The sequence below is a fragment of the Cetorhinus maximus genome, chromosome 20 (genome assembly GCF_964194155.1).
Source record: "Cetorhinus maximus chromosome 20, sCetMax3.hap1.1, whole genome shotgun sequence".
NCBI classification, from domain to species: Eukaryota; Metazoa; Chordata; class Chondrichthyes; order Lamniformes; family Cetorhinidae; genus Cetorhinus; species Cetorhinus maximus.
The window spans coordinates 44534576-44544880 of NC_135898.1; the positions used below are offsets into that span (position 1 = coordinate 44534576).

Sequence of the window (10305 nt, forward strand, 5' to 3'; positions counted from 1 at the left end):
CTCGGAGGTGATGCGCTCGAAAATGTCAACAACGAAGGAGTTCATGACACTCATGTCCTTGGGAAACCATTCTAAGCTGCAATTTTAACCCTGAGCACAAGCAGGAATGTTCTTCACTGACAACCAGGCACAAACCGCTGCAATTCCCTCCTGCCCCGGCCAAACTCCCCCATCGCGATTTTATCTCCCAGGTTTTGAGAAATGGGTGGTTTCTATAATCAGGTGAGGAAAAGGCTGTGGTCAAGATTCACTTTCCAGTTTCAATTTCCACTTTCACTTTCAAGCAGCAATTCCTCGAAATCATGTGATTCCCGAAGCTATAAAAATATCTGAGGAGCCAAGTTTTATCCAGTTTTTCACTGAGCGGCTACCTGCAATCAAACTCGGTACAACCCAGATCAGCATCATGAGGTTAGTGATCGCAACACTTTACACAGCATGATTACATGCCTTGGCTTGTTAAATAATCATGACAGTGATGTCCCAATATTAATGGGGAGACAGGACTTGGGGGCAGGGTGGGAGACAGCGGGTCATGACACACACTATAGTGGATGTGAGAATGACTGATGTCTACAGGGATTCCTCATCATTTTACTTCCGAGTTTCATATTTTCAGTGCCTGTTAGATGGGAGTGAAGCGGACCCATGTGGCGCGGTTTCACCGAGACTATTTAAAAAGCCAGTTCACATGCGGGCAATGGGGGAGCAGGTTTGCATTTCGCTACATTGCGTTGGAAGAGGTACACACCGAATTATGGAATGAAAAAAAAAATTATTTCGAGTTATCAACAGTCACAGATTGCAACTCGTTCGAGTACAATCACAGTTCTTGGTTTCCGGGAGTGGGATGAACCCACCACCCTCTGATTCAAAGGTGAGGGTGCTATGAACTGAGCCACAGCTGCCACCTTGAATTATGGAATGAAGGAGGACAAAGGCTGCAGCCAGGTCTAATGAGGCGCCCCTGGATGCCTGTGGAATCCTCCGAGCAGCGCTTGTTACTCCAGCCCCTCTTGTCTTCGCTGCTGCGCTTTGTTGAGAATAACCCTTATCTCCCAGTAACCACTCACAGGGTCCTGAAGAGATGCAGCACCTGACATTCCTCCAAGGATAAAGTCAACAATGTAGCTGCCTGGGAACCAGCGCAGACTGGCAAGATGTGCTTCCTGTGATCACAGACCAACTGGACACTCAGTCTCGAGTATCTTTTCTATACAGGAATCTGACTAGCTGGTCTGTTAGTGCCCTGGTGCCTCTGTGGATCCAACTGATGATCCCCTGGACCTGAAGGAATCCATCACTAGTGACAAAGCCCAATGCCCTCTATGCCTGCACTGATTCCTTAGGGCTTCCTTTGCCAACCTCAGCTCCCCAGGTGATGCCAGCTTCCCCACATCCCTCGCAAGAGTGTCAGCACTCACTGTTCACAAATACAACCCTGTCAGCACCAGCAATGCCAACTCTGTGTCACTGTCTGAGCAGCTGAGCAATATTCCCTCTTTCTTAAATGTGTTGACCATTAACCGCCATGCCTCCCTGATGTGTCCCAGACACTGCATGTTCCTCCCAGTTAAAAATTCTGCTGTTCAGAAGCCTCTAAATAAGCTCAAAAATGAGCTCGACAACCAGTTAATTGGAGGCTTTTCCTGCTCTCCCACCCCCCACTCCCCCAGCCTCCCTTGGAAAATCACATTGAATTCCAGAGGCACCAGACTCCAGTCACACCCTCAAAGGAGATTCTCAATGCACACCTGCACACCGCCTCTTCCCCATGTACAGTTGAAAATCCAACCCTTTCTCCCCATTCTATCTCCAACAGGGAACAGCCCACCCTCCCATTGAGAATACAAGAAGCAGTCCCAGCTAAGTTCCAGGGGGTGGCAGTGTGGGGCTATTAGTTGCACACGTCATTACTGTCCAAATGGGGTGTACGTTTTTATAAAAGTCACATTCAGGAAGCTTCACTGGAACAATGCAGCAGGCCAAGGACGGACATGTGGGCATGAGAGCAGGGTGGAGTGTTGAAATGGCAAGCGACAGGGAGCTCTGGGTCATGCTTGCCCTGGGTGATAACAGTGCGGAGAGTGAATTAAGAGCCGGGGAGAGGGACAGAGGCCCCCCAAACAGTGAATCAAACCAACACCGAAAAAACAAAGTGACATCACAGGAGAACAGGCAGGTAATTGACTGGTGAGTATTTCAGCTTTTAGGTTTGTTTTAGATTTAAATTAGCAGCTGAGTAATTATCATTTATTGATTATTATTAAATTAGTAACTTAAGGATAGGGGGACATTAAATAAATAATAAAGTTGAAACAACAAAAAAAAAGTGAGAGTGGAGCGGCTGTATAAGGAGCAGGAGTTTACCTGTGAGGGAGTGGATCAACTGTATAAAGTGCGGGAACAGAGCGGCTGTATAGGTGATAGACTGTCCACCAATATTCATTACAAGCCAACCGACTCCCACAGCTACCTCGACTACAGCTACCTCACACCCCGCTTTCTGTCAGGACTCCATCCCATTCTCTCTGTTCCTTCGCCTCCATCGCATCTGTTCTGATTATATCATTTTCAAAAACAGTTCCTCTGACATGTCTTCCTTCTTCCTTATAAGAGGTTTTCCACCCATGGTGGTTAACAGGGCCCTAAACCGTGTCCGGCCCATCTCCTGCGCATCCGCCCTCACACCTTCCTCTCCCTTCCAGAACCATGATAGCGTCCCCCTTGTCCTCACTTATCACACCACCAGCCTCTGCATTCAAAGGATCATCCTCTGCCATTTCCGCCAACTCCAGCATTATGCCACCACCAAACACATCTTCCCTTCACCACCCCTGGAGGCATTCTGCAGGGATCATTCCCTCCGGGACACCCTGGTCCATTCCTCCATCAACCCTTCCACCTCAACCCCCTCCCACGGCACCTTCCCATGCAACCGCAGAAGGTGCAACACCTGCCCCTTTACTTCCCCTCTCCTCACCGTCCAAGGGCCCAAACACTCTTTTCAAGTGAAGCAGCATTTCACTTGCACTTCCCTCAGTTTAGTCCACTGCATTCGCTGCTCCCAATGTGGTTTCCTCTACATTGGAGAGACCAAACGCAGACTGGATGACCGCTTTGCAGAACACCTTCGGTCTGTCCGCAAGCATTACCCAGACCTCCCTGTCGCTTGCCATTTCAACACTTCACCCTGCTCTCATGCCCACATGTCCGTCCTTGGCCTGCTACAATGTTCCAGTGAAGCTCAACGCAAACTGGAGGAACAGCACCTCATCTTCTGACTAGGCACTTTACAACCTTCTGGACTGAATATTGAGTTCAACAATTTTAGATCATGAACTCTCTCCTCCATCCCCACCCCCTTTCTGATCCCCCTTTTTTCCAATAATTTAGAAAGATTTTTCTTTTCCCACCTATTTCCATCAGGTATTTTTATTTTTGTTTTGGATTTCCAGCATCCGCAGTTTTTTGCTTTTATTTAACCTCATTCCTGGTGACATTCCCCTTGGAGTAATAATTGCTGAGTGTGTGATGATTCTTTGAGAAAGGACATAAAGTTGAGGTTACCTATGCTTAACACTTCCCATCTTTTACTAGCCTTCTGTTGTCTTTGCAGTTCCATTTCAACCTTTTGCACAGATTCTCCAGTCACCTGCACAGGGTATAAGGGATCTCCTCTTCATGTGTGCTCAGGATCTTCCCCTTCTCCCACAGCTCCATTTCTTTCTCTCTGATTGCATATCTCATAGTGTTGAGGACCTGTGAATGGTGTGTACACCTTCCCCAATATGAATGCATATTGCATGCATGCATCCCATGATAAGATAAGGAGGTACATTGCTCCTTCAAGTGAAATGTCCTTGTAGACTTGTTGCAGCTCTTGTGTCAAGCAATATCAGTTGGAATAGTGGTTTTGAGGAAAGAAATGAGTGAATTTTTAAAGGTTTTCCTTTTCAGAAGTGAGTATACCTCTCAGATGCAGATTGTGAGAGAGAATATGAAAGGGAAAGATGCAAGTGAACGTTCTGAGAGTGTTAGAGGATGCATCAACCAGGGCTAGAAAATACTCTCCATTGAAGCAAATTGAATAATTGTGTTCAAAAGACAACTTTGGAAGTGGCTGACTGAGGAGGCAGAGTTGAAGTCAACAAAAAAGTTTGGGCCATTTGCCCATGATCTTCATTGGCTCCATGGAGTTCTTTGCTAAGTTGGTGTCTATAAATAGAAACATTGATTTTAAGTTTCATTTTCATTTCTGGGTGGAAACCTTGGTTTCACTGCAAAAGTTTTTGTTCCGAATCACATTCATGAAATCATCTTAAAGCAAGTAATGACGGAGTTGATAAATAGCTGTAAAATGTAACACACCAAACACTCTTCGCGATCAGCTTACCATTACAAGTCAAGTTGAAGTTGAAACGAGAATCCAACACATTTTCCACCTGATCAGAAATATGAGGTAAAGATCATTGGAATTTCTTTAGTATTGAAATTTGCGTGTAGACTATTGAACAAGCAGCTTGTTTTTCAGGAAGAAACTAGCGTACATTTCAAAGCAGTGAAAATGTGTAGAGTTGGTTCACAGTGAGGAGGGTATGGTGCTGACCAAGACTGGTGATCGTCAGAAAACGAGGCAGTAGGCAGATCTTTTAAAAATTTATATTGGTTAATAATTCAAATTAAAATTAAACTTACTGTCCAATCAGACTTCATTAAGCATATAAAATAAAATTTTTATTTTTATAATTGCATCCAGTCAACATCCTCAGGTTATATGTAGACTTTCAAGAAGTGAAGCTGTGTTCCATTGGCAATCTATGAGTTTTACTCATGTAAAATGGTGATTTTCAGCATTTACATGTGTATAAATGAAAGCAATTAGAAATATAAATCAAAGGGAGAGTATAGCATGAACCTGGATGGACAGGGGCGAATGTAGTATGGAATATAGCGGAAGAGTTCCAGCTTAAAGTGGGTAGGAGAAGGAAAAGTGCGTGCTGAAATTGAGAATGAGTGTAGGGAAGATGAAAAGACAGGTCTGATAGTTTGAAATAAAAGCAGAAAGCCACGATGAACTGGGTGAGGGGGTAAGAAAGGGAGCAAGGATTGAGGGGGGAAGGGAGAAGAGTGTTTACATGAACAAGAGGCAGTTGGAGTAGAGAATGAGTTGGGATGGCTGGGGGATGAAGTGAGTCTACGGGAATTGAACAGGAAGGAAGCAAGAAAGAATTTGTGTCAATGTAACACCTTATCACACCTCACAGGAATGTCCCAAAGTGTCTCACAATCAATGAATTATTTTGAAATGTAGTTTGTGGGGAATTTGGCAGTTCCCTGCCCCTCCCCCTTCCCCCACTCCAATCAACCATCCCCAAACTTACACTCCACAAACCACCGAGGTCCCACCCACTGCCTCAGCTTGTGGTGGGCTTACTTGGTCCTGCAGCATTCAGCGACTATTTCCTCTATCCCTCCCTCCAGAGTCCTTTCCCATTTCACTCAGTTAACTTAAGGGGGAAATGCTGTACAACACATTTGTGTCTTTTGGCATATGGACATCAGTAGTGGTGACCTGCCTCTTGAGCTGCTCCTCCAACTGGTGCAGGTTCACCCCCAGTGCCGTGACTTAAGGCAAGATAAAGACTTTGGGATTTTGACCCAGCGACAATTCAGGAAAACGATATAGTTCCAAGTCAGGATGGTTTGTGACTTCGAAGGCCACATGCAGGTGGTTATGTTCTCATGTACCCTGTTACCCATGTCCTTTTAAATGGTAGAGGTATAGGTTTAGAAGGTGCTGTCAAAGGAGCCTTGGCGAGTTGCTGTGGTGCATCTAGTAGGTGGTACACACTGCTGCCACTGTGTCCTGGGTGTGGAATGAATGAATGTTTAAAGTGGTGGATGTGGAAGGGGTTGGGTGGGGGATAGTTGGGTTGCAATCAAGTGGGCTGCTTTGTCCTGGATGTTTTTAGTTTCTTTAGTGTTGTTAGTGCTGCACTTATCTAGACAAGTCGAGAGTATTCCATCATGCTCCTGACCTGTGCCTTGGATATGGACTTTGGAGAATCAACAGGCAAGTTACTTGCCACCTGCTCTTGTGGGCTGGATTTTATGGGGGCAGTGTTTCTTGCCCTCCCCCCACCCATTTCCCCACCCACCCAATAGAAAAGTCATTCACAAAATGACCGACTTTAAAAAAGGCAGACCCTCAGCACAATTACACAGCGGGTGGACTTAACTAGATGAAAGTGAGTCTTTGACTCTTCGGGGAGCTGCTGGCCAATCTGTATTCTGGAGTGAGGTGATTCCAGGCTTTTTGGGCGTAGAGGGATGGGGCACCCTAGGGAGGAGTGAGAAGGCGTCAGCCTTTGGGGGTCTGGGGAGGGACAAAGGGGGAGGTACCATCTTGGGGGGCATGTCTCTCATGAACACAGGACACCCCCACCCACGAAGGAGGAACAATGATCTTTTTGACCAGATATAGCATATAAATGGCACACAGCTTCTGCACTAACTGTATACATACACCAATCGACACTTTGAACTGTCTGCCTGTACTTAAATTCAAGGGGTCTCTGTATTGTGTTAATAAGTTGTCTTTCATCGCTAAGTTAATCTTGCTTTGCGGTAACACTTTTCCAAATAATCAAGTCTCTTGTCCTAAATTTCCTCCCTTTCTGGGATCAACCACCCTCCACACCCTCCACCACTCAGCCCACAAACCTGATCTGCCCCCTGCTGACTGCAAAGCACATTCCTGGTCTTTAGATTCCTCATCTGTCTGGAAATGAGAGAGGGGTTCTTTAGAATTAGTGCTCACAACTGAGTGAGGAGGCTCCTATTTCATAATAGAATGCAAAAATAACACTGAGATGTATTGTATAAATGCACCAAACAGATTGAGTAATTCAATTAGTGCTCCTGTTCATTAGGCGTGGAGGTGGTTGTAGCATTACTATGTAGTGACTAACTGGCCAGGATCTAATACAATAGCCAGCATGACAACCAAGAATAAACAGAGCAAAAGTTTTGTAATCATAACCTTTCTCTTTAGCATGTCTGTGTGCAGTAACGTACAGAAGGATTCATTGAAAGTGAAGCTCGATTGGCTTCAATGTCACTTCACGTGGAGGCCACAGAAAGAAAACATTGACTTGGATGATATGAAGCAAAGATTAGAAGATTCAATACAGCTTGATATGCAATATCAAGCCAGGTCTTACAACCAACTTGCTTTTGTAAACTGTCTGCAAGGAAACCATGAAGAGGCCATTCAAAACCTACAGGAAGCTGAAAGATTTCTGAGGGAGAATCATGAAGATGAATTTGAAAAAAAAAACATCATCACCTATGGAAACTATGCCTGGGTATATTATCACATGGGACAACTGACAGAGGCTCAGTCCTACCTCGACAAGCTGGAGGAGATCTGTAAACAATTTCCTGATGCCTCTTATACAGCAATGATTCCTGAAGTATGTGGGGAGAAGGGTTGGGCACTGTTGACAACTGCTGCTCAATATTATGAAGAGGCAATGGAATGTTTTAAAAAGGCCCTGGAGGAAGATCCGGAGAACATTGACTGGAATATTGGTTATGCGACTGTTCTGTTTCGCCTGGAATGGTTTCCTGGTACTCCAGAGAGTCAAGGGCCCAGTGAATCAATAAAACAGTTGAGGCGTGTGCTGGAGCTTGATCCAGATCACACTGTAGCCATGGTGCTGTTGGCGCTAAAACTACAACAGTTCAATAAAATGGAGGAAGCACTTGAATTAGTCAAACAAGCATTGCATAAGTCCCCTGATCTTCCGTACGTGCTTCGTTATGCAGCAATATTTTACAGAAGGAAAGGAGATGTGGAAAAAGCTGTGGAGATGCTGAAGAAAGGATTAGAAATTACTCCACATTCTACCTTCTTACACCATCAAATAGGTCAGTGCTACAGAACCAAACTGAATCCACTGATGAAATATCGAGGCAGTAAAGATCCTCGCAATCCTGCTTTTCAACAGAAAGCTGTATTGATCAACCAATGCAAGTATCATTTTCAAAAGGCTTTTGTGAAGCGACCATTAACAGCTATTAAAGCCCGATTGGATTTTGCAGGAATATGTTTATTAAATGAAGAATATCTCAAAGCAAAGGAGATCTACAACCATCTACTGAAATTGGAAGGCATTCGTCCAGAAAATAAGCAGGACATATGTTTACAGGCGGGTTTATTTGAACTCAATCACAAACAATCTGAATCAAATGCCATCACCCATTTTCTGGAAGGAATGAAAGTCAATTATGACTCAATACATCAGAAAAGGTGTCGAGAAAACTTGGAGATGATAGCTGCAAGACGGCTTCGCAGGAACCCAAGAGAAAGCAAGGCCCTTGGTGTTTTTGGGTTCCTGCACCAGCTGGATGGTGAGAGATGTGAAGCTATTAAATGCTTTGAAACGGCCTTGGAGTTTGATCATGACAATGAAGAATATCTAAGTGCTCTTTGTGAATTACGCCTTTCCATCGAGGACAACAATGACTTTCCCAACTAAAACTAAACACATTTTGAAAACTGCATTAACGACCCTGATCTATAAACAGGTTCAGTCGGGCACATTTTCATTTATATTCTATTGGCAACTTCATTCAAATGAGCATTTCACTCATGTTTGCTTAATTTTCAAACCATTATCTTATTGTAATTATTCTAAATCCTTGTGCTTCATTCAGGAATATTAACCAAATAGCATTTATTTCTGTATCATAAGAGCTTTTGCTGAGCGGGAAAAGAAACAAAATGAGATAGGATTTGGGGATTTAGAGATAATTGAGCTAAGTGGACAGAGCCACAATAATTCTTTATGAATTATACGAACTTGTGTAAGACAATAATAAACTTAACATGGGCCTGATTTTAACTCCAGATGGGTTTTGGGTGAGTGGTGAGGGGATTTGGAAACTCACTGGTTTCTGTACATACCGGGTCCAGGTCCAGGACAGAGCTGGCAGTGCAGTCGGGGCCCGATGATGCCACCAGACCCCAGTCTGCATATGTTAATGAGGACCCCGCCCACTTTGGGTGAGCAGTTTAGCCCAGTTTCCAGCAAGTGGGTAGATTTAAAATCAGCACCATCAAGTTCTAATGTAACCTAGATAACTGGGTAGAAATATGTAAACTGGTGTCCAAATACAGATGAAAAATGTGTTTTGTTTGGATCATCATCCGGTTAATGATTTTAGTTGGAAAACATTATAGCTGGAGTTACGATAAGCTTCAGTGCACTTTAACCATATGACTTATACTCATTTTTGGTGATAACAATATCCAATGCAGCCTGTAGAGGGTATAATAAAACCAGTCTGCCACCCTATCTTTCACTTGCTGCCTCTTCACAGAAAAGTTCCCATTGGGTTAAATGCTTTCCATATGTGACAGCTGAGAAAGGGGCAACAATTACTGCAGACCCTTCAAATAAATCACCAACTAGATTCTGTTGCTCTGAGGATTTGCTGAGAAATGATCGGACTCCCACCCAGAGCTTTCATTCAGATCTCAGCCTTTGTCACTGGGTGTCTCCCTGTCCTGTAACTTGTCAGCTTCACCAACTCTTCATCAAACCATCCGAGTCCCTCATTGGCCAACACAGGGCAGCTTGGACAACACCCAGAAAAGACCATCTTCTACAGTCTGTCACCATCTCGTGAAGGGAAAAGCAGTGAACAGGGGAAGGATAAAGGATATAAAAAATGATTAAATTCAGTGAAAAAGAATAAGATGCAATAGCGACAAGTACCAATTCTCTTAACAGAGGTTTCAGTTGTAATTGTATAATCAGAGACTGAATAGAAAATAACCAATAAAATGAAGCCATGGCTAAGATTTTTTCTGTGATGCTGATTTCAGTGAATGAGAATGGTTTGTGTGGTACAGAATAGATGGGGATAAGATCTGCACGCTAATTTCTGACAGTCAGTAATGTTTATGGTCTAGATGAATGCAGGCCCCACAACACTCATGAAGCTTGACAACGTCCAGGACAAAGCAGCCCACTTGATTCGTACTCAAATCACAAACATTCACTCACTGTACCACCGATGCACAGTAGCAGCAGTGTGTACCATCTACAAGATGCACTGCAGGAATTCACCAAGGCTGCTTCGACAACACTTTCCAAACCCACAACTTTTCCCATCCAGAAGGATAAGGAATTATTTTAACTCCAGATGGGTTTTGGGTGAGTGGTGAGGGGATTTGGAAACTCACTGGTTTCTGTACATACCGGGTCCAGGTCCAGGACAGAGCTGGCAGTG

General features: G+C 44.2%; 1 pseudogene across 1 annotated transcript; it reads left to right on the forward strand.

Annotated features, from left to right (window-relative positions):
- Positions 1-201: 201 nt before the first annotated feature.
- On the forward strand, positions 202-9874 carry LOC144695059 (interferon-induced protein with tetratricopeptide repeats 5-like; annotated as a pseudogene). The gene is made up of 2 exons (XR_013579852.1): positions 202-411; positions 7058-9874. The product of XR_013579852.1 is annotated as an interferon-induced protein with tetratricopeptide repeats 5-like (transcript).
- Positions 9875-10305: the final 431 nt, after the last annotated feature.